The sequence below is a fragment of the Apodemus sylvaticus genome, chromosome 15 (assembly GCF_947179515.1).
Source record: "Apodemus sylvaticus chromosome 15, mApoSyl1.1, whole genome shotgun sequence".
NCBI classification, from domain to species: domain Eukaryota; kingdom Metazoa; phylum Chordata; class Mammalia; order Rodentia; family Muridae; genus Apodemus; species Apodemus sylvaticus.
Window position 1 is genome coordinate 8,154,500 of NC_067486.1, and position 23,110 is coordinate 8,177,609.

At 47.9% G+C, this 23,110-nt stretch overlaps 1 protein-coding gene across 14 annotated transcripts in view; it reads left to right on the forward strand.

Annotated features, from left to right (window-relative positions):
• Nucleotides 1–23,110, forward strand: part of Tiam1 (TIAM Rac1 associated GEF 1) — a 344,338-nt gene that overhangs the window by 90,112 nt on the left and 231,116 nt on the right. For 3 of the 14 annotated variants that reach the window (XM_052157899.1, XM_052157906.1, XM_052157905.1), the window contains exon 3: nt 764–881. The exons of 8 other annotated variants lie outside the window; for them this stretch is intronic. The gene's annotated coding sequence lies outside the window, so the exon portion shown is untranslated. Of the gene's footprint in view, nt 1–623; nt 712–763; nt 882–13,337; nt 13,548–23,110 lie in introns of those variants that run through there. 3 more of the 14 variants (XM_052157902.1, XM_052157904.1, XM_052157894.1) reach the window with 2 other exon arrangements.

Genomic DNA, 23,110 nt, shown 5'->3' on the forward strand with positions numbered 1-23,110 from the left:
GGTTTGAACAGATTGCAGGTAAAGGGGAAATGGTACTGGCTTGTGAATACAGAGCCTTTGCATGAGACTTTCTTTACACCTCTGACTCAACATTGTCTGTTGCTAAGCTACTGACAAATACAGCATAGTCTGCTGGATGCGACACTCAATATGGCTCCAGTGTTGAGTAATGGCGCTCGTGGAATGCTGGGTATGGCTTCTGTTACCTTCTCATTTCTTCCTCTTAATGACATTAGGAGGTGTGAATACTGTTTTTGTTTCTGTTTTATCCAGTGAGGGAAATTGAGGCACGGAGAAACCAGGTAGTTACAAGAGCTCAACTCTCTGGTGACCATCTGAGTGATGAGATCTTGTCCACCCCTGGCACTTGGTTCTGCATTAGCCATTGCTTTCTTGGACAAGTACTTCAGGGAGAGAGGCACCCCACCCTCTCCTTACACACAGACTGCATGTCTTAGAGAAAATTGCTTCTGCTTTCCTGTGTTGCAATTATGGTTTCTGGGTTAGCACTCTGTGCTGCTGGCTTTGAGAGGATGTGGGTAAAGTCATCTCTACTTCCGAGTTCCTTTTGATGGTGTCTGTTGCTAGAAGATAAGACAGGGAGCTTATGTGTACTAACGACTTGTCATCTGTGGAGTCTTTGGTGGATCTGTTCCTAGTATTGTACCAGTCAGATGTATTCAAAATTACTGAATGCTTTGGAAATTTGTGGTACTCCTCTTCCGGGGTCAAGGGAAGATGCCAACACCCCTTTTCTTTCCAGCTGTTTCTTAGGAGTTAATGGAGACAGCGCGTGACTTGGGCAGAGGTTTGTTCTGTGGAGGTTCATGCAGTGAGAACTCAGACCCACATTGGCAATTTTGGGAGGTGATGCCGAACCTGTAAGTCATGGGTAGTCTGGGGGCATACCTGTGAATTATGTTATCTATATGTTATATTATTGATTATAATTCCTGGGTTAACTTGTGGTTACTTCCTCATGTCAGGGTTTGCTGTGATTATCAGGGACCAAACCAATAGAGCTGCTATATGTTGGTCTTCAAAGCACTAGACCTGTGAGATGAATAACCCCTTTTCTAATTTCTGTTCTCCTTCTTGCTGGTGTGCATCCAGATTAAACACAGAGCCTGGCATATTGTAGGTAAGTGTGTGACCTCCTGCGCCAGCCTGAACTCTCCTCCTTGCAAAGCTAGCCTGACTCGGGTCTTCCACCCTGCCCACCCAGACCTGACTGTTATAGCGCTCGGCTCGAAGTCACGGGAGACTGCGCCACATCGCTTGCTTTCCTTGGGCATGGCATTAGGCGACTTATCATATTGGCTCGAAATTAATTTTTCTACTTGACTGCATTTTGTCCTCTTAGAAAGGAGGTGAACAATCTAGACCAGAGCTGGACATCGCCGTTGTGGAGCTGTTCCTCTACACGCTGGCCTGACACTGGAGGGAGGAGCCTTGTCTCCATGTTCCTGGGACCCTTGGGGGTCATTCTCTATGAAGGGCATTGTTGCTAAAGCCCATCATCTGCTCTGGCTAATTTAAATATGAAGAGTGAACTTGGAAGAGAAGATACATGCTGGTTGGCTCTGTTAACCAGGACACTTTATAAATGGACATAACTTTTGATGAGTCTGCATCTCTCTCTCTCCTCTCTCTCTCTCTCTCTCTCTCTCTCTCTCTCTCCCTCCCTCCCTCCCTCCCTCCTTCCCTCCCTCCCTCCCTCACTCCGTCCCTCCCTCCCTCCCTCCCTCCCTCCCTCTTGATAATGAACAAATAATAGAAATCCAGTAGGAATGACACTTGGAGTTTTGAATCTGTTTCTTTTCCTGAGCTGGCAATGCACCATCTCAATTTCTCTCTTGATTCCGAGCAGCAGCAGCATGAGCTGCAGTTCCCAATTAGGCCCGCAGTCACGAGAGGAAACAGCTGGTACTCTGCAGCGTGCTGTGTTGCTAAGCAACGCTATCTGGTAGATGGGAGAAATCAAGTGCATTTTTAACTTACTGTGTTTTGACTTACTACATTTTAAACGTTTTATTTCTCTAGTGTGTGCATGTGTGTCTGTATTTGAGCACCTGGATTAGGTCAAAGAACAATTGTGGGAGCCAGTTCTCTCCTTTGACTGTGGGGGTCCCAGGGACCCAGGTCATCAGGTTGGACAGCAAATACCTTTACCTGAAGAGCCGTCTGGCTGGCCTGGGATATTTTGAATGCATGTGGTTTAGCAGGATCTAATCTTAGTATAATGTGAGAAATATATGTAATTACTTCAGTGATTCTTTACCGTGTGGCTACTGTGTGCCAGGCTAGACTCCCCTTGTTAAGGAAGCTCTCCTCCCTGGGACATGGACATAGAGTTAGGAAGGGCAAGCTGTCACTCAGAAGTCACAGCACTCCTCCTGGAGAGTCCTGGCAGCGGGAGCCTATCCATATGATGCCGGTGCTGTTCTGAGAGGATGTGGAGACGATACCCCAGATTGTCACTGGGTGAACCTTTGCTGTAGTTCTGTGAGCAACTTAAGAAGCAAGGAACCGGGTGTGGTCGCGCACACCTTTAGTCCCAGCGCTTAGTGAGGCACAACTCTACAAGTTCAAGGCCAGCCTAGTCTATACTGTGACTTCTAGGACAGCCAGAGCTACATAGTGAGACCCTATATGAAAAAGACCAAACAAAGAAAGAAACAACAACCAAAAAAACCAATCAACTAAACAAACAAGAAAAAAAACCAACAACCAAGGAAGTCAGATTCATCAGTAGATCATTGAATTCCAAGAGTTTCTGGTTGACATCAAATGGGCAGCCATGTTTGGAACTCTCTTCAGACTCTTGCTTTCAAATACAGGGTAGGGAGCCATTGATTTCAATTCCAACTATGTGACTCCACCGCAGCAGTGTTCTGCCCAGATGTCTCTTCTCACCTCTCAGCCCCAAGGCTAGGCTGTGAGGATACAGGCTTATTTAACCCCTTTGTTTCCAGTCTGCTGAGGACCACTATCCCGTGCTACAGGTTGTTTGTGGCTGAAAGGAATTCTGTTCTACATCATGTCCAGCGCTAATGTTTCCTGTAGGACTGTCTGACCCTTGTTCATCTTGGCTGAATATGGACGCTCGATGAGATATTTTATAGAACATCGTTAATGTTAAAGATTGTAAGAAGAATTAAAAAGCTTTGGACAGTTAGAAGCCCAAAGCTTCGCTTGCCTGGTGACTTCACATCTGAGGAATAGAACTGTACCTGGCGCTCTTTGATCAGTCGCCACATCTGTCAGTTCAGAGTACAAATCAATTATCACCTTCATCTTAAAGCATAATTGAAGCCTCTCTTCTCAGTCGTCAGGGGATCAGCGTGCACATTCATTTATTTATTTATTTATTTATTTATTTATTTATTTGATCACTGCTCCTTTTGTTTTGAGAAACTGTTCTGAAGGACTGGCTTGGTTTTCCTCAGCTTGACGCTTAGCCCCGTCCTCTAATGGCAAGAATGGGTCGTAAAACACAATTGCAGCTGATGTAGCGCAGAGGTTGTGGTTGCAGCAGGGAAACTGACAAGTTTGTTTCCCATCTTACACTCAGTTTGCACGTCTAATCGCTTGGATGTTAATTTGGGATTACAGCACATTGCAGAAGGTTTTGGTTTTGAAGAGCAAAGTGAATTTAGTTCTTATGTAAAGCCGCTAATGAGACCGATAACTGAGTGACGGTGTCCGGTGTCCTTCCAGATAAAGGCTTTCTTGTCTTGTAGAGGCCATGGTCAAGTCTGAAAGATTGCTGGCCATCTGGCAATTTGTCCAGCAGCCACTGCTTCCGTTTTTTTTTTTTTTTTTTTTTTTTTTTTAAATCTGCCTTGTGCTGTTTAAGGATGCAGGCAGAAGAGAGTCAGGAGGGCAGAGGGAAAGGTCCTAAGCAATGCTGAGTGAAGTCGTACCCTCCGACTTAGCTTATGGTGAGTGTTTCCCTGGAAGCCTCAGCTGGCTTCTTGATCAGTGGGGCGAGGAGTCATTCTCCCCTCCATGCAGATCCCGTCAGCTTGCTGTCACCCTGCAGTGACAGGAGGAACTGAGACAAATTAAAATCTGATCCTGAGGTACAGCATTTAAGGTTTCCCACGGCTTAACTCCGAATTCCTCCCCTGCTCATCACCCATCATGCATTGCGTGTCAACTGTCAGGCTGGAGTATGCCACAGGAACAGGAGTATGCCCTCTGTGTATCACCTCTGTCCTGACTCTTTCCCCAGAGTTGCTTGTCACCTTCCCATCTCAAGCCATCCATGCTTGATGCCCCCCCCCCCCCCAGACAAGTAGAATGGCGTCTCCCCCTTCTTTAGGCTTTCTTTCTCACATACTGGTCAGAGGGTGTGTCTGGGAAGGTGCTCTAATGGGAAGGTCGGAGGGTGTGTCTGGGAAGGTGCTCACTCTAATGGGAAGGTTGTTTACGAGGACCACGCTCCTTGCCTGTGCAGGGAGAAGAGGAAGGATGGAATAGAGAAGGTAAACGTGGATCTGGAGAAGTGGTCCCTGATGGGATAAGATGCTAGCCACACCTTCTCCATCTCCGCCTTTATATTCTGCATGTACTTGCCTTAGTCTGAAACAACAGAGAAGGTTTGCTGGTTCCACGTCACGCAAAGAGCTTTTGTAATGATTCCTTATGTGGGGGAGGGTATCAGGGTCCTGACATTTTTATTCTGCATTTCTTGAGGGTCCCAGATTACACCAAGGATAAGAAGAGTGTGCATGCATATTCTACTGTGGTGCCCTTAGGGATGTAACCTGTGTGCACCTTTGTGAGTTGTGTATTCATTTCAGTAAATGAATTAAAAAAAACAAAACACTTCAAAACAAATCAATTATCTCTGACAGTCCTGAGCTCAGGGTCTGCGCTGATGCTGGGGTGTAGGGATGAAGGTCTCCCCTTTAGGAGTCTCATATACAGTATGTCCTCAGTGTGGCTGCAGCAGGCTGCTGGAGAGACGCATCCTGGGCCCATGGCAGACCCCTGAGTGGGAAACTCTAGACTGGGGGCCCAGCAGCCTGAATCCTTTCCCCTTGCTCAATAAGGAAGTTTTAAGAAGACCCCCAACCAGAGAGAGATGCACTCAGTTTATCTTGGTAAGAGCTGCGGAAAGTGTGCCCGCACGTCAGAGTCCATGTAGAAACGGGGATGACGTCCTGGCCAGAGTGAGGCCAAGTGAGAGTGAGGCCTTGGGTGGTGAGCACTGCTCTGCAGGTGGAGAAAATGGGGGAGGGCAGGAGAAAATGGGGGAGGGCAGGAGGGTGGATGCTGCCCTCACGGTATCCTCACTGCCACCCTCTGTCCTGTTTCAGGGATGTACGAGTGGGACTGTCAAGCCCAGTGGCAGGCGGCACCGAGGCCGTGGCTTTGCCCCTGGAAAGGGCATAAGCACTGAGTGACGCACACTGAGCTGTTCCGAATATACAGGAAGCACAGGGTTCTCTTTAGATCAGGAGAAAAATGTTCTGTAAATCTGAAAAAAAAAAATCTATGGATTCTGAGTCAAGAGCAACAATAAAATGTAGAATTTAATTCTTGCAAATTTCTAATGCTTAAAGACTTAATTTCTCAAAAGTGTATTCACAAAAGTCAAGAGAAAATTTAAGATTAGACAAAAAAAGAGGAGCACAAAACAAACTTACTGTAATGCAGCCTGCCCGCTTGTCCGGCGTTCAGGCCGTGGTGTGATGCTATGGTTTTCTCTTTGTCTTTTCTTTGTTATTGTTATGTTTAATGTGTGCATTTGAACTAGTGATTGACGTTTCCTCCATCTAAGGAAGAAGTGATTGCATCTCAAATGCCAAGTGGCTTGTAAACGTCTATCTTACCCCATCTACACACTTGCAGGCCACACAGGCTTTCCTTCATTCTCAGCTAAGCATCAGTTAGAGCTCGGTGAGGGACTTAAAGCAGAACTTAGCTCTGCGACACAGAAGTCTGTGGGAGGCTGCCTTGGTTTGAATGCCAATGGCCCCCATAGTACTCATGCTGGTGAACACTTGGCCCTTAGGGTGTGGCCTTGTCTTGTCAGAGGAAGCGAGTCACTGTGGAGGCAGGCTTTGAGGTCCCCTATGTTCAAGCCACACCCAGTGTGGCACACGGCCGTCTACCTCTCCACCCCTTCTCCAGCACCTTGTCTGCCTGCATGCTGCATGCTTCCTGCCATGATGACAATAGACTGAACGTCCAACACCTTAAGCCAGCCCCGATCAAGTGTTTGCCTTTATAAGAGTTGCCGACTTCGGGCTGGAGAGATGGCTCAGCAGGTAAGAGCACTGACTGCTCTTCTGAAGGTCATGAGTTCAAATCCCAGCAACCACATGGTGGCTCACAACCATCCTTAAAGATATCTGATGCCCTCTTCTGGAGTGTCTGAAGACAGCTACAGTGTACTTACATATAATAAATAAATCTTTTTTTAAAAAAAAAAGAGTTGCCGACTTCACAGCAGTGGAAACCCTAAGTAAGACAGAGGCCATTGCTTCTACCTTTGCTGGTCAGGGTCTCAGGTAGATTGGGGACGGTGAGGATGCCCTCGCACCTTCCACCAGGACAACAGGAGCTGGGGTGTGTGCGAGCGACATGCGGAAGTCCTCACTCCTGTCTTTTGTCCAATCAGTGCCGAGTTGTGGAACCCTTCAGATGTTGATGCACCACACTCTGACTCTATCCTGCCTGCTTCTTTTCTTCCATTTTCACACCCAAGGACACTCTCCTGGTGTCACCTGTAAGTCCATCTGTTCCTAGAGAGGGAGCTGGGGGAAATGTGGGTGTCACTGAGCTGTAAGGGCGTGATGTGGCACAAAATGTGCAGGGTGCATATCTCACGCTTACTGTCGTGCCGTGATGGGGTTACCTCTAGCAAACACACTGTAAAAAAATCCACTGACAGACAGTCCAGTAAACCTTTAGTAATTCCAGAGTTCATTAAGTGTTGTGAATTCAGGTCCTTCTCAGCTTATATTAAGATGAGTTCAGGTAAAGCCATTTTGTCTTTGGAAGCTTTTCCACAGAAATACTGTGTATCAGTTTAGCGACTGAAGCAGAGTGAGAGAGTTCTTGTCCCAGGGCCACAGTGAAGCACACTAGTCTTCCGTTCTTCCCTGACATTACCATTTGGTTTATCCTGTCCTTTAAGATGAGGGACTGGAGCGTGCGCACACGTGTGTGTGTGTGTGTGTGATTTAATTAAATTGAGCTTGTAACAAGAATACTGTGGAGTGTTGTGTGGTTGAACCCTTGAGGGATTAATTTACTGCATTTCATAATAGATAAACCACTCTGCCCTGTTGTGGGAACTTAGTAATGATAACAGTGAAATGGGAAGGCTAATTAGTTCATACACGTGCACCACATACATATACACACATGCCTCCCAAGAGTATTATTAATAGCCAGTGTGAAAGTTACACGTTATTTTATAGAGGAATTTAGGATACTTTTAATTTTTTTAACATTTATTTATAAGAAAGAAAGGTTACAGTTTTCTGAATAACTTAGGAAAGAAAAGTATAGTATCTCAGAAGACTTACCTTTTCCAGCATTGCTTAATATGAACTTGCCTTCTGGAGGGGCATTGGGGCTGGGTCCCTTTGCCAGGTGATTGCTATAGTTGAACCTGAAGGATAGGTCTGTCTCTCTGTGTCTAGCTCCCCAGTTCAAAGGCTCTGTTCTCTTGACCATAAGGAATTTTCTCTTAATGGGCCTTTCTTGCTTCTCTGCCATTAACATAACTGAAACTTACATCTTAATAAGCTATAATAAACGTCTGCTATGTATGTTTTGTAACCCAACCTAAAACAAGCTGCACTTTATTGGCGTGGGATTGTGTGCTGAGCTCATTGGAAATGGAGTCCAGTCCTGTGACCGTGGCTGCTTCCGTGGGGACAGCGATTTAAATGGTTTTAAAGATTATCATTATCTTAATTAGTGTATGTGCCTGTGTGTGCACACCCATGCATGTGGCCAAAGGACAGCTTTTAGGAGTTGATTCCAGAGATCACATTCTGCCAGCTTTTACATATATTTAAAAACAGGGTCTCAGCCAAGTCGTGGTGGTACATGCCTTTAATCCCAGCACTTGGGAGGCAGAGACAGGCAGATCTCTGAGTTCAAGGCCAGCCTGGTCTACAGAGAGAGTTCCAGGACAGCCAGGACTACACAGAGAAACCCTGTCTCGTAAAACCAAACCAACCAAATAAAAGCAGGGTCTCACGCGTAGACCATACCTATCACACATACACAGCGGTCGATGTCACGGCAATCCTGCCTCAGCCTCCTGAGTGCTGGGATGACACGCAGGAATCGCACTACTCCTGGCTCAGTGGGGAAAGCATTTTGCATGAGTTCTTTACAGACAACCAAAAGTGTCAACGTGTTGTCCCCTGTACCCACACTGTGTCCCCACGCCCTCCTCGCCTTTAATTAGCACTTTCACTGGCCTCCTGATTGATTCTTAGGCGCACTGTGCCTTTTGTGTCTCTCACTCACCTCTGGCCTGGTCTGCACCGTGGAGTGGCCTTCGCTTTATTGATCTGTGTACTGATCAACCTTGCAGAGATTCATTAAAATTCCCCACATTCCGTAGAAGCTGAGACTAGGGTGCCATTGTGAGGCCCTGCTCATCGGACCCTGCTGCTTCTCGGCACTGCCAGTGGGGAGCGGCTGCACTGGGCTGCACTGGGCTGCTCTGGGCTGCACTGGGCTGTGCTGTGCTGTGCTGCACCACTGGCAATCAGAAGCTGGAAAAGGCCGCATGGACCCCTCCCTAGGTCCTTCAGAAAGAAGATCCTTGACTTTAGATTCTGGCTTCCACAAAAGTAAGAGAACAAAATCTTGTCCTTTTAAACCACCAAAGTGGTGTTACTTTCTTCCAGCGGCACAGTACAGCCTACAAACAAAAATCCCAAAGTGAATACAAGTGAGACGCACAGAGCCAGATTACCAGAAAGGAAGCCGTGTGCCGTCTGTTAGCGCCGCCCTGGGCTATGTCAGGGAATGAGATGCTCACAAAGAGAAGCTGAGGCATGAAATTAATTATAAGATTTTCGCAGCAATCTCCTTACTCGTGGAAGTGGCAGCTTCTCAGTGTTGGGAGAAGAGAACAGTATTCAGCAAGGGCCTTAGTTTGCAGAGGCTCAGGTCCCCATTCCAGATGTTCCCCAGATTCCGATGACGTGTTCATCACAGGATGGTGCTCATGCGTCTCTCTACCCCGCAGCCCTAACTCACACAATCCCAGCCTGCTTAGGTCAGACCTACCAGGAAGGTCCTGTGCCTCCACCTGAACCCTTCCTTCCTCTGCCCGGCTCCTCCTGCAGTCGGTAGCCCAGATGTTAACCATCCCACAAATCTCCCTGACGGAGCCTCCCTTTTCATTCACTCACCACTGACTGGGCACTGACTGGGGATCAGTCTCATGGTAACAGTGACGTGCCAATGAACACAACAGCAAATGTCCAGGGAGCTTATATGTGCTTTTAAAATGTTTCAGTGTGTGTGTGTGTGTGTGTGTGTGTGTGTGTGTGTGTGTGTAGGGAAATGTGCACATGAGTGCAGTGCCCGGTGCTCCTTGGTTACGCTGCAGCAGGCGTGCTCTCCCCTCTCCCACACGGCCTCCCTTCCTGTGTCTCACACGATTAGGCTGTTAGTTACCAAGTCTTCACCCACCCACACCCCCGAGAGCCCTGTTTTCCAATGAAATCGTATCCTGTTGTTCCACGGGGACTTGGGCCTTGGAGGCAGACACTGCTCTTTTTGTTTCACAGGTGCTTGAGGCCTGGAGGCAATTAGTTGTACTTCATTAAACTGGGATTTAAGACGTACACCTGGGGCTGCAGAGATGGCCTAATGGTTAAGAGCATGGACTGCTCCAGCGCCCTCTTCTGGCCTTCACAGGCACTTCACAACCGGTGTATAGACATACCTGCAGACAAAACACCCACACACCTACAAACAAATCGAACAAATCCCTGATGTATTTCCTTGGCTAAATCATCTCCAAACAGTCACCCACAGCCACAAAACATGGGAGCGTGTCTTTCAGTGGGTGTGTCCTCCTGCAGGAGTTCTCCCCCAGAGATTTTATGGAATTTCTTTACTGTCACACTCTTTAGGGTAATTAGTCAATGTGTCTGGGATTCTAGAATATCTTTATTTCCCTTGCACAAGGCTTTCTGGAGTCATGAGCTGGTTCTTGTTCATTCCTGTAGCTCTAGTGGGGCTTTGAGTGTTCTTGGAACTATTGGGGAGTCTCCGTGGAATCAAGATGTTATCAGGGAAATTGGGTTCCCCTCTCTGGGTTCTTAGTCTTGCTAATAGAAGAATTTTAATAACGGATTGGAAAGGAAACTTCAGGGGTAGTTTTATGAACTGAACGGGAAAACCAAAGGTCAATAAGCTGTAAAGCCATGTACGGGAGAAAGGTGCAGAAGACACACACACCACCGCTCGAGCGGATGTGGCGTGAGGGGGCTTTGGAGGAAGACTGATGGGGAGACACACTTGGCAGGAGATAAAGTAGAAAGGGAAACCATGCTTTCTTATGCAGTTCAGAAAGGTGGGCCAGTTACCCAGCTGCGTGGCAGCAGCCCTGCCTGGAGTGTACTGGGGGAGGGAACAGAACAGTCTTTGGTGGAAGAGGCTTCCCACCATTTTCCTTAACGTGCTGAAGGTGCACCTTCCCAAGGGGTGGGCGCACTGGGTGATTGACTGGGCCAGAGAATTGGCTTTTCCTAGTGGGCCACCAGTAAGCTATCTTTACAGAGGTGCAGGGGACATGAGGACAATGCTGTGGGCTCTGTGTGGTTCCCAGAGGATCTGCATGGTGACATGTGGCTGTCTTAAGCTCACTTTCTTCATTGTTGTTTGTTTGTTTGGGTTTTGAGTTTTCATTTGTTTGTTTTTTTGAGATAGGATTTCTCTGTGTAGCTCAGGCTGGCCTTGAACTCAGATCCTCCTGCCGCCACCTCTTGAGCGCTGGCCTCAACGCGTGTTTTACTTAATGGATTTAACCTATTTATTTTGCCTATTTTGTTTCTCTGCCTATGCAGCCTAGGGCCTTCCTCTTACATGTAACCTTTTGCATCTTTTATTATAGCCTTAGATGAAAAAATTTGAAGTACAGATCCCTGGGTGATGGTTATAAATTTTTGAATGCATCTAATGCACACTGCTGCTGACAGAGTGTTCTAAGTGCTGTGACATCAGCTCTGGTCCCACAGACCCCTTGGAAGTACTGTTTTTGAGGGTTTTAAGTTTGGGCAGGAGCAGGATCTTGGGGAAGGTGGCGTTGATTCGAGGTAAACCTGTTTTCTGAGAACGTGTTTAAAATAGCATACCGATATACATACAGGCTGTGCCACCATCTTGCCAATGCACTCTGATGACATCACATGGGTGAGTGGCTATAGTACCAGCAAGTGCTTTAGTCATTTTAAATAAAGTTCTTGTGCCATCAAGGCAGGCTGAGAGAGTGCACACCAGCAAGAGGGCAGTCTCCTGAGTGCCACCCTCACACTGAAAGCTACCACTGCATATTCAGTCTCAGAAGGATGAAGTGGTCCCTGGTGTCTTGTACCAGACACGTGGGAGGGGCTGAGTTAGTCCAGGGTTGCTTTTCCCATAAGATGGCCGGCTGGCCCATCCAGGATGCAGCCAGGGATGATGGGGCCAGCTAGCACCCCTGGCTGCACTGGGGGTGGGTGGGGTGGGGAGGCAGGGTTTAATGCAAACCTTTTGCCTGGCCTTATAGAGCTAGAGCCCTCGGTGGGGGTCTGTGTTTGAAGACACTGAGTACACGACCTTGGCTCCTCTTCTGGTTTTTTGAGTTGCAATAAAGGAAGGGATAGTTCTCAGAGGGCTGGCCACCTGCCATCTGCCAAAGGGCCACTCTCTGAGGCCGAGTTCTATCCGGTGCCCGAGTGCCTTTCTTCTCTGGCAGGGTGAGACGGCCCCATGCAGCCAGGGGAGCTCCCAACAGAAGGCTTTTTTGCTGCCCTTTTTATTTGGGGCGACCTCTTCACATCCCATGTTGAAAGCTGGGCCACGTTTCCCGCTGCCTTTTCTGGTAATAGCTTCCACCGAGCTTGCCTGAAAAGGTACTCCGTGCTCCCTTCATCTGAATCCCGCTCTGTCCCTCCTCAGGGTGACTGCTGCCCTTTGTTCCAGAGGCCACCAGGCCCAGGGAAGGTGGGGTCCATGGCTCTTTGCTCATATCATCCCTGCTGGTCGTAAATATACGTGGATTGTAGCCCCACCCCTTCCACAGTGGTGTTTGTGTCCACACTGGTTCATACAGCCCTGTGCTTGTTGGTCTTTGCCTGCAGTGCTCTTCCCCAGGAAGCCGCGCTGTAGCCTCCACCATGGGTTCGGTTCCAGCCAGTCTGTAGTGGTCCTGATGGAAATGTCTGTGTACTTGACTGTAGCTAGAGGGTGCCTGAAAGTGACTGTAGACACGAGCTGTTCCACAGCTGTAGGGTGCACAGTCAGTTATGTCTCTCTGAGTAAGAGCTTTCTTCTTACACAGGTGGGCAGAGTCCCGGTGACAGATACACTTCAGCGCCGTAAGCCCACGGTACTGATTCAGATCTCAGATGGGGTTGTGTTAGATGTTAACCGGGTTCTCTTTACAGACCATGGTAAGGTATCCTGAAATAACTTAGGATCCCACCCCCAATTTCACTACTGTTGGAAGATCCCTACTGTTCAGGACATGACGCTCTTCTAGCTCCTGAAGCCTGTTCCTAAAGTTTAAGTCTGTAATTAGTGATGGCCTGGGGTGAAGTGTGTGCATCAAACTAATCCCTATGGGCAGGAGTGGAGTGGGGGGAAGGGGTGGAGAGCGGGGGTGGGGGGGTGGGGTGGTGGTGGGGGGAGGACTAATCCCTATGTTTATCTTGATTTTATGGAAAAATGTTTAGGCCTCACAAGCGAAAAAGAAGCTTCATAGGTTTTGTCTTGTATTGTTTTGTTTGCTTGGTTGTTTGGGGGACCCTAGGTAGCTGGAATATGATCACCGTCCTATGAGTCCCAGAGGGTGACCGATGTGAAACCTAGCAGTGTGGCTTTCATCAGCCACTTTTGTATTGCTGTGATAAAATGCTGAGATCAGTAGTGACTAACTGTAGGAGTTTATCTTGGCTTACAGTTCCTGAGGGGGAGGAGCCTGTCACGGGGGGGGGGGGGGGGGGAGGTGGGGCAGTAGGCGTGGCAGGAGGGGTCGGAGTTTGTATCTTCAGATGCTGAGAGAGTGTAGGGAGCTGGCTGAAACTGTAGACTCGCAGAGCCCCACCCCTAGCCATGTGCTTCCTCCAGCAGTGCCAGACTGCGTGTGGCCTCCTCTGCGGGATATTTCCCATCCACCATGGCCACACAGCTTTTTTATGTGTGGGTCAAGCTGGTGTTTGTTCCAGGTGGATTCTCGAGCGTGTGTTTGCCTCATTTCTGACTTCTATATGTACACACTGGGTGCTGGCTGAGGTTGCTTCTGGAAAGACTGCCACCTTCAGTTCCCTCTTAGCTGGTTGGAGAAGGTAGGTGTGCTCCATTACACATAGCAGAAGCTTCGGTGTGCGCCAAAGCAAGAGGGCATTGGGCGACAGCCTCGAACCCGGTGACTGTGGAGACTGAATTTCATGTTGTGGTGTTACAGAGCACTTGGGGAAAATCCTGAGGGTGCATAGAAATTCATGAATTTTGGGGGATATGGGTGAGGGAGGGTGTGGATGGGGAAAAGCATTCTGGGAAGTGTGGGATGTGATAGACTGTGGAACTTGGGGTCAACTCAGTGGGAAGAGACATAGGAAGCTCAGCTGGATTTGCATTAAGGTAACACCAAGGATGGGCAAAAGTGGGCCGAGAGCACAGCAGGTTGTGGTGTTTCAGAGGCCCTGGGTGCAGTTCTCAGCACACACAGCAGTTTGTGGTGTTTCAGAGGCCCTGGGTGCGGTTCTCAGCACGCACAGCAGTTTGTGGTGTTTCAGGGGTCCTGGGTGTGGTTCTCAGCACGCACAGCAGTTTGGGTGTTTCTGAGGTCCTAGGTGCGGTTCTCAGCACGCACAGCAGGTTGTGGTGTTTCAGAGGCCCTGGGTGCGGTTCTCAGCACGCACAGCAGTTTGTGGTGTTTCAGGGGTCCTGGGTGCGGTTCTCAGCATCCACACCATCTGTGACTGTTGTTCCAGGGGACTTGATACCCTCTTTCTGGCCTCCATCTGCATATATGCCATACATACATAGAAGCACTGATACACATAAAAAGTAAAAGTAGGTGAATAAATACATCTTTAAAGGGAACACCAAGGAACTTGAGTTTTCTAAGCAGACCACGAAAACACTTTAGGAAGATGCCACACCCCATCTTTAGAGAAATTCTTCAGGGTGGATTAGAAAGGCCATCTGCTGAGTACTGAGAGGATACCAGGTGGCCCTGTAGGGCTGTAGCTGTAGAATAGGTAGAGCTTGGCCTGGTCTTTGGCTGAGAGTCAGACACAGGAAGGGGAGCGGAGGACACAGGTGAAGAGAGGAGTCTTTGGGATTGTAGTCCATGAGTGAAGTGGCTCCCATAGGTCCGGTGAATGCTGAATTCCTGGTTGGTGGACTATTGGGAAGGATTAGGAGGTGCGGCCTCATTAGAGTGGGTGTGTTTCTCCTGGAGTAGGTGTATTGATGGGGTGGGCTTTGAGGTTTCAAAAGCCAGGCAGTATTCTCCTTTCTCAGGCTGTGGCTCCCTCACTTCCCCTGTACCACGTCTACCTGGGTGCTGACAGGTTCCCTGTACCACGTTTACCTGGGTGCTGACAGGTTCTCTGCCACGGTGATAATGGACTAACCCTCTGAAACTGAGAACGCCTATAGACGTAAATTTCTCAAAACCTACCTTAATAAGGGTACTCAAATGCTTCGACCCTCCTAGTTCAGTAGAAGGGGAGATAAGATGTGTAATAGGACAAGGAGATGTGGACCTGTTTAGAAGTAATTCTTAGATGCCAGTCTTTGCTGTCAGGATACCAGCAGTCTAGTTCATTAGTGTCGTCACTATGTGAACCAGCAGTGGTGGCAAGATCCAGCAGAAACAGCCAGGCCTCCGCCAAATTGGCATGAGTCAGTGGGGGCAGCTAGAATAAGCAGGAATGGTAGGAGTTCTCTGCAATGCGTCTCTCAATGAAGTAAAAATCATTGAAGACACAAGACCAACAAAGCATTGAATGGCTACCAATGAAAGCACACCATCACTGTCTGTTGGCTCCTACTTATACTCTCTCCAAACATCGTGTGTCCTCACGTGTCTGCTTCAGCAAAACATCATGAGTCTGTTTTAGCAAAACATCACATGACACAACCAGAAATGTCCACTTCACGAGCCCCCAATTAAATGATTCCTTTCGTAAGAGTTGCCTTGGTCATGGACTAACACATCCCTAAATCGTCATTTTTCCTTCCAAATTGCTTGGGGGTTCTGAAAAACCAAATTCCATCCCCTAGCCAATAGAGTGGAGCCATGGGCCATCGGGAAGTAGCAGCACAAGGGAAATGAATTCCAAGCAGAGGACGCCAACGTCAGAAGAGGCAGGAGCAGTCCTCTCCGTTCAGCCTGTCATGGCGGAGCGCAGCCACAGAGCACAGCCCTCGTGAGGTATCCTGGGAGGAGCTGTGTGGTACATGGCATAGAACACCCTTGTTTCTGGTTCTCGGATTAGAAGTGGGAGGGGACAGAGGGCGTACCTCCCAAGCTTTTACACACGCTTGCCCCAGCCTCGGAAAGAGCCACTTTGATAGCCTTGATCTCCACACGCTGTTTTCTTGCCCAGCCCACCAAGCCTGCTCAGGCGATCAGTGTTCATCCCTGGAGGGAACTCATGTGTCACGGGCAGCCATGGGATTTATTACTGTTAACAAGAATATCAGTAATACAGTGCTCTCCCCCTGCGTTTGCTGAGAACTCCTGGCCTTGTGCTAAGTCCTCTGAAAAGCTGTCCTAGATGGGATGAAGGTTTTTCTCCCAGGTGTTCATTTTGTTCTGTCTTTGGCCTCACTGGTGGATGGTTGGAAGAGCTGTGGGATGCTCTCCATGTCCCGGGGCAACCCTGCCCCCATGGAGTCACTAATCACCTGGCACTTCCCCAGGGAACACTTGCAGAACCTTCCCTTGGAGCAATTGACTATTTCTGCTCCACGGCGGCGGCTTTCTCTCAGTCCTGTGGTGGTGTGTGTGTGTCCCCAGCGCAGTCTGGACATGCTTTAGTTTGCTTGATGTATTTGTTTGGACGTGACCTTTTGCTGGTTCCTCTTTCCTGGGCTTTTGCCTGCTGAGGGAATGATCCTCAGATCCTGTCCATCTGCACTGGTGGCAACAGAAGAGAGGTTTTCTCTTTTCTGTGGTCCAGATCCAACGGCCAGGCACCTGTCCTTCAGGAACTCGTGTTGTTCTGGTTGCTATTGTTTCCTGATGTGTAGGCTTTTTAAAATGTCTAGTTCTGTAAGTCATCAAATGTGATGTGAGACAAGGGCGGGGTGGGTCCTTGGCTGACCTGAGGTGGTTTTATTGATTGCTTACTGGATGCACAATGGACCGTTTCTCTCACCTCCATACCTCCGTTCCCAGCTGGCCTCCGGTGTTGGCCCTGTTTAGTAAGCTTTTCCTGTGTGCACCTGATTTATCCCAAGAGCTTTTCAGATCCTTTGGGAACCTTTGAGTTTGAGGAGAAAAAGGACGGCATTTCTTTTAAGTTAATGAAAACCCTCTGCAGGAGAACCGTGTGCGGGTGCTGTCGAGGCTCTGCTCATGGATACTCCCCGCTCCCCTGGCTGTTAAGGAGATCCATATGGGTTTGGATCAGGCTTGAGGCTCATCGGCGTTCTTCCTGTGCAGCCTCAGAACTTTGTTGTATTTTTAGAGCAAACCGCACAGGCTCCTGAGGGCTCTGCCCTGGAGGAACCACCAGTGGGGAGAGGTGCAGAGGTGAGGGGCCAGATCACAGCTCTTCTCCAGATCTCACCATCTGCCGGCTGTCACGTCTGTAGTCACCATGAACTGGGAAGGGTGCTCCCTGAGCACCATCTCATCCGCCAGGGCCGTTCCGTGCATTTGCAGATGTTGAACTCGCCAAGCTGACGTAACCCCACATGCTGCTGTGGAGAGTCCCGCCGGGTCTCACTCACAACTGTGGGACTGAATCTTCACCTCATTTGCAGGCGGATCCCTGTGGAAGAAGAACAGCTGGCCGTCTGCTTTGTGTCGCCTGAGGCTTCCTTCAAAACCAGTCTGAACTTGTGCCAAGCAGAAGAGTAGATGTGCTGGGGTCTGGCTGGCACTAGACTGGCTTAATAAAGTGGGGTGGGATTCCTTTCTCAGGAATGCTAAAGTGGGCATGGGGCAGGTTGAGATGTGTGGGAACAGCAAGAGACGCCCAAGCCTGGGCAGGAAGGGTTCGGTTAGGGTGTGTTAGGAAGTGTCCAAGAGAGGCATGAGTTTTCACTGGTTATCTTGTTTCTTTTTCATGTCTTTAAAAAAATGTTTTGCCATTCATTCATTCATTCATTCATTCATTCATTCATGCATCCATTCATCCATTCATTCACTCACTCACTTATTCGTTCATTCAGCCACCCACCAATCCATCCATCTACCCACCCACCCATTCTATCCATCCATCCGTCTGTCCGTCTGCCCTCCCCCACCCTTCCTCTCCCCCAACCCGTCCGTCCGTCCATCCATCCATCCATCCATCCACCCACCCACCCACCCACCCATCTATCTATCTTTCTGTGTGTGCACATGTGTGCCGCAGCCTGAACCAGGGCATCAGTGGGCAACTTGTGGGGCTCAGCTCTGGTTTTTCACACTTTGGGTTTTAGGGATTAGACTCAGATTGCCCAGCTTGGTGGCCAGTGTCTTTTCTTGCTGAGCTGTCTGTCTAGCTGGGTCTCATCTTACTTTTTAAAGGCACAGATGAAATCACTTCCTAGTGCTGTCCAGTCTCGCATCACATAGAATCTGCTCTCCACGTGCACCAGCACGGAACAAAACCATCTGATTCAGTTGTGTGTGCTGTATTTAAATCAAATTTAATTATTATGATTTTTAAAAAGAGGACCTCGCTATGTATTCTTGACTGCCCTGAAATTTATCATGTAGACCAGGCTGACCTTGAACCCACAGAGATACGGGCTACCTCTGCCCTGAGTGCTAGGATTAAAAGTGGGCACTGCTCGTCCAGCTGTGTGTATGTCAATAATTTTGAAAAGAGATTCATTTCTTCTCTACTGAGCATGTGCAAAAGGTTTTCTTGTCATCATTTCCTAAACAGTACAGTGTGGTTTCTGTTTATGTGCTCACTTTGTATTAGGTTCAAGAATGACCTAGAGAGAATCCAAAGTGCACAGGGGGTAGGGGTGGGGTGGGGGTGGGTAGAGAATGTGGGCAGATATTTTGCCCTTCCATAAAAACTTGAGCCTCCTTGGGTTTTGATGTCTGAGGACAGTTCTAGAATGAACCTCTCTTCTCCACAGAAATGGACGGACCACTGTGTTTATACCTGAACCTTCACTTCAAAGGACAGCTGCAGGCTGGATCTGCCTAGCTTTGGAAACTAAGTTTACTATTCTGTGACTGCGCTCATTCCTTTATTTCCCAAACTGCTTTTGTGCTTTAGCAGAGCTGGGGTGGACTGAGAGCATTGTCTGTTCCCTCTCTGGTGTCTCAGAGGAAGCTTGCAAACTCGTTCCCCACAGCCACCTTTATTCAAAGAATAAAGCCTGCATATCAACTTTGCATAAAACTCTGTAGATTTTCATATCACCTGCTCCTCCTCTTCATCCCTTCCCCCAGTCTCCCCTCCTTTCCCCCTCGTCGGATTTCTCATTCTCCTCTTCCTCCCCATCTTCATGTTAGCATTTTTAAATCTAACCCTCAGCTGCCCCCCTGCACTCTCTGGCTTGCTGAGGGGTACTTTATGCGTCTCACTTCACATTTGGGGGAACGATGAGGTCAGATCCGGGGTTATGGTTGGGTCCCTATTTAGGAGGGGAAAGCAGAGAGATCTCAGTAGTCTTGCCCAGCTGCCAGGAGCGACTGTCCCTGAACCACTCCGCCCCACTGTTGTCTGTAATTTATGGCTGTTCAGGTTCTTTGTAATGTCTTCCCACGGTGCCGTGGGATGGTCCTTCCTGCTTTACCGCGCCACTGCTCTCGTGCTTTTAGAGACCTGCTTCGCTTGCTATCCGCCACAGGACCCCACTGAGTAATTTCCCAGCCTGCTCGTGAAAGAGAACTCACGTTGAGTGTTTAATGTCCACCCGCCGTCGTTCTCGGTGTCTCTGTTCTGACTATCAAACAGTCCTGCCCTCCGCTACCTTCCTTTCTTCTCTCCTGCACCAGAGTACCCTCCTACCATCTCACCCATCAGAATGTTGCTTCATTTCCCTGTCTGCCCTCTGTGGGGTGGGAGAAAACTCAGGCCCCTCTTTCCTCAAGTAGTCACTAGCCCTCCTAAAGCTTGCTTTAAAAATGATAATAGCAACACACCCTTGCCCCGCCCCAAGGTGTCCTTAGCTCTTTGTCCCATCAACTTTTTGTGTGTGTGTGTGTGTGTGTGTGTGTGTGTGTGTGCGCGCGCGCGCGCGCTTCCTATACGTCCGAGGATGGAAGAGGCATCACACGATTGGACAAGCAAGCTTGCCAGCTTGAGTCATTCTTATAAAGCTACTAATCCTACCATGGGGGGCGCATTTCCAAGATACTCTTCTATATTAATAATTTCTCAAAGACTACATCTCTAATACCTTACATATGCGAGTTAGAGGATTACATTTTCAGCACAGTCTGGGGAAGGGGCATGTTCAAACCACAGCGCCATCCTTGGAGAACTGTGGCTTGCTGTCAAAGATGAAGACAGCAAAGCTCATTAGTCGGGGTCCTTGTGGAACTAAGGTGGCCTGGGCAGTGATGTCAGATGCCTGTTATTCAGAGTAATGGTAACTTAGGGAGGATTACTATGGAAGTAGAATTGCCCTGAGTTGGAGGCCGGCCTGGGCTACATACTGAGTTCCAGGCCAGCCTGGGCTACATAATGAGCTATGAGATTGAGAGACCCCACCTCCAACACACACACACACACACACCTAAATTTGAAGGTAAAAACAGAACCTGATTGTATGTGTGGTAGGAATGTGGTCCCATGAATTACTGTCTTGAGTTTTCTGGGGGTCTCGGAAGGGTTAAGCTAGTTTAGCCAAAATTCCATTGAGCAATACCATTTGTAGCAGAGGATCATTAAAATCTAATTCCTCTGCATTTTGGGAATTCACTCACTATAAACAGGAAACCTTTCAAAACCAAGATTTGACTCATTGTAATTTTGAATCTCTCTAGCAGATTCAGTAGAGTCCTTCATCAAACATTTAAACTTTTACTTAGAGAAGGTCACTCAGCGCACCCCCCCCCCAAATTCTTTCATGTCACCACCCAAGTCTATCTTCTCAGTGTCTCAGAGGCTGTCTGATCTAAGCCAGGGTGGCATACATTTGAACATAGCAAGGTTTGTTTCCTTCTTCCTTTTTCTGTTTCGTAGCTGACATTCAGCTTAAGATTTTGGACACAAATAGGGACAACTGGAATATAAGCCAAAGAATGTGGAACAGTCAGCTACAAACCAAACTGCCTAGATGCTTCTAGAATATTCTGAGTGACCTGGACATGATATGAAAATAAACTTTAGGGTTTGTGCTTTTAACACTATTTTTAGAAGGTGTGTTTATTCTCTGTGCATGTTTGCTTGTGTGAGTTTTTGTGCATCATGTACATACAGGAGCCCACGGAGGTCAGAAGAGAGTGCCTAGGAGGTTGCTCCAGCTCCTTGATGGTTTTAACGTTGGCTGGTTGTTGTTTATTTTTGTTGTTAAAGACCCTGTTTCATTATGCAGTCCAGTGTCGAGAAGACCAGCATGTGCCACCATGGTTAGCTAAACACATATTTTTTAAGCCAAATATCTTTGCCCTAATTTCTAAAGGCTTCTGGGATCCTGTCTAAGCACACGTGAGGATCCTGGGAGCTCTCTCTTTACTTCCTGGTTTACATTAAGCAGGCCAGTCCATCACTTTAAAAAAAAAAAACAAACAAAAGAACAACTCATTTGGATTAATTTAAGAGTAAACGCCTCCTTTGCAAATCTTGACCCTGGGTTGAAGTTTGCTCCTGCTGGTCTACCCATTGACTTCAGTTGGCTTTAAGCAGACTGTGCAGTCAGCCAAGCACTGCCCCAGCCCCCAAGACAGCTACAGCATCCATAGCTACAGCATCCATCGCATCCGGCCAGGCGGCCCGAGCTGCTGCAGAGCCTTTAGAGACTCACACTGCACTTACAGGTGGCTGCGTCTGTAGCTAGGGCTTTTAGACTCGGATTCCATGTTTGGGTACCGCCATCTGTGAACTCCATTGATAGTCTGTAAATTAATAAAGTGCCCTGTGAGCCTAGGGTGAGAGACTTGGGACCCTGAAGAAAATCATAATAAATAATATCATTGAACTCCGGGGTTCCTAACAGTGTTTACAATTTTGGCTTCACACACACAGAGGCTTGGAATCATTTCATAAAACTGGCTTGAAAACTACACTCCAGGCTCGCTCCGTGTGCTTGGCAACCTTTCAGACAGTACAGGGACCTCTGCTTCTCAGAGATGTTTCACACAGATCATCTGTATGGGATGGCCCTGCCTCCTCCTCCTCCTCCTCCTCCTCCTCCTCCTCCTCCTCAGAGCTGGGATTCCCTGTCTCACTCGCAGGGTATCAGGGGTGGGTGGCCATGGCAGCGCCCTGAAGAGGACAGCAGAACTGTCTAGGAATTTTTTGTGTTGTTTAGGAGTGATTGATGTGTGCATAGGATTATCCACAGAACTGGAAAAACTTTGACAGGGCAGGCTTTGTTCGAGACTGACTGTATTTGAAAATTTGATGATGATGATGGTGATGGTGGTGATGGTGGTGATGATGATGGTGATGATGATTTGAGGGTTGGGCTACTGACTCCTCAAACATTTAGATTAGTTGCTTTTGGATGGCACTGTCTGTGACTCATAAACTCTACTTACAAGTTCAGGTTTTAAGCAGTTTTGGGTCAGGAATCTCAACATGGTTTAGTCCTCTGTCCTTGTGCTTGGTAACAGGTAGATTCTTCTAGAATAGTGACTTTACTTCCTTTTATCTTGGATTCACAGTATTTGGAATGCATGTGCTCAATAAAAGTTCATTACATTATTAACTAGAATAGGTAAGTATATTGGCAGAGTTATAAGAGTGGATAGTTCACTTAGAAGTGCTTGGTATATGGTAGGCACTGTTCTGAACCTCTGCACATACTAATTTATTTAATATGCATTAGAATCTTATGAGGCAGGATCCTAAGCCTATTATTATTTCAATTTAATAAACATAACTTGCAAAGAAAGTTTAAGCAATTTGCCAGCAGCAACTCTGGTCATATATGAAACATGGACATCAGCAGAAGCTAGAATGATTTGAGACCCCAGCAATAGATTTTTTTTTAATTCCAAATCACTGCCCTATAGCCCCTCCCCCAAGTTCTTAAAAGTTAGAACATTTTAGGAATACCTGAATGGGAAGTGTTCTAAAGAGAATATTGAGTCATACATATTCTCTGTCTCTGTCGTTTCTGTCTATCCCTGACCCTCACAATTTAAGATAAGATATTGCACTCAATTTATGTTAGGTATCACTTGAGATGGGGATGGTGCAGGGAGCTGGTATGTGTGCGTGCTTGTGCGCACGTACACACATGCACACACGCTCTGTGTAAATAATTGGTATTGCTCAAAGGAGGTTGGTCTTTAAGTAGAATTCGGGGCAAGAGCTGTCTATGAGTTTCCCCTGTGTTTTGAATTCCACAGGACCCCAGTTAATTAGTCTTCCCTAACATGGTAACTAGAGGTTTGCTGGAGTTAAGTCCTAAGAAAATGGAGGTGAGAGTCTGAGATTATGCTGACTTAGTTTTACACCTACACTGTGTAGGTTTGAGGAAGACATTCTGAGAACAGGGTCTCATGGCCAAGCCATGCCGGGAGCTGTGCACGGTAAGGTTAGGC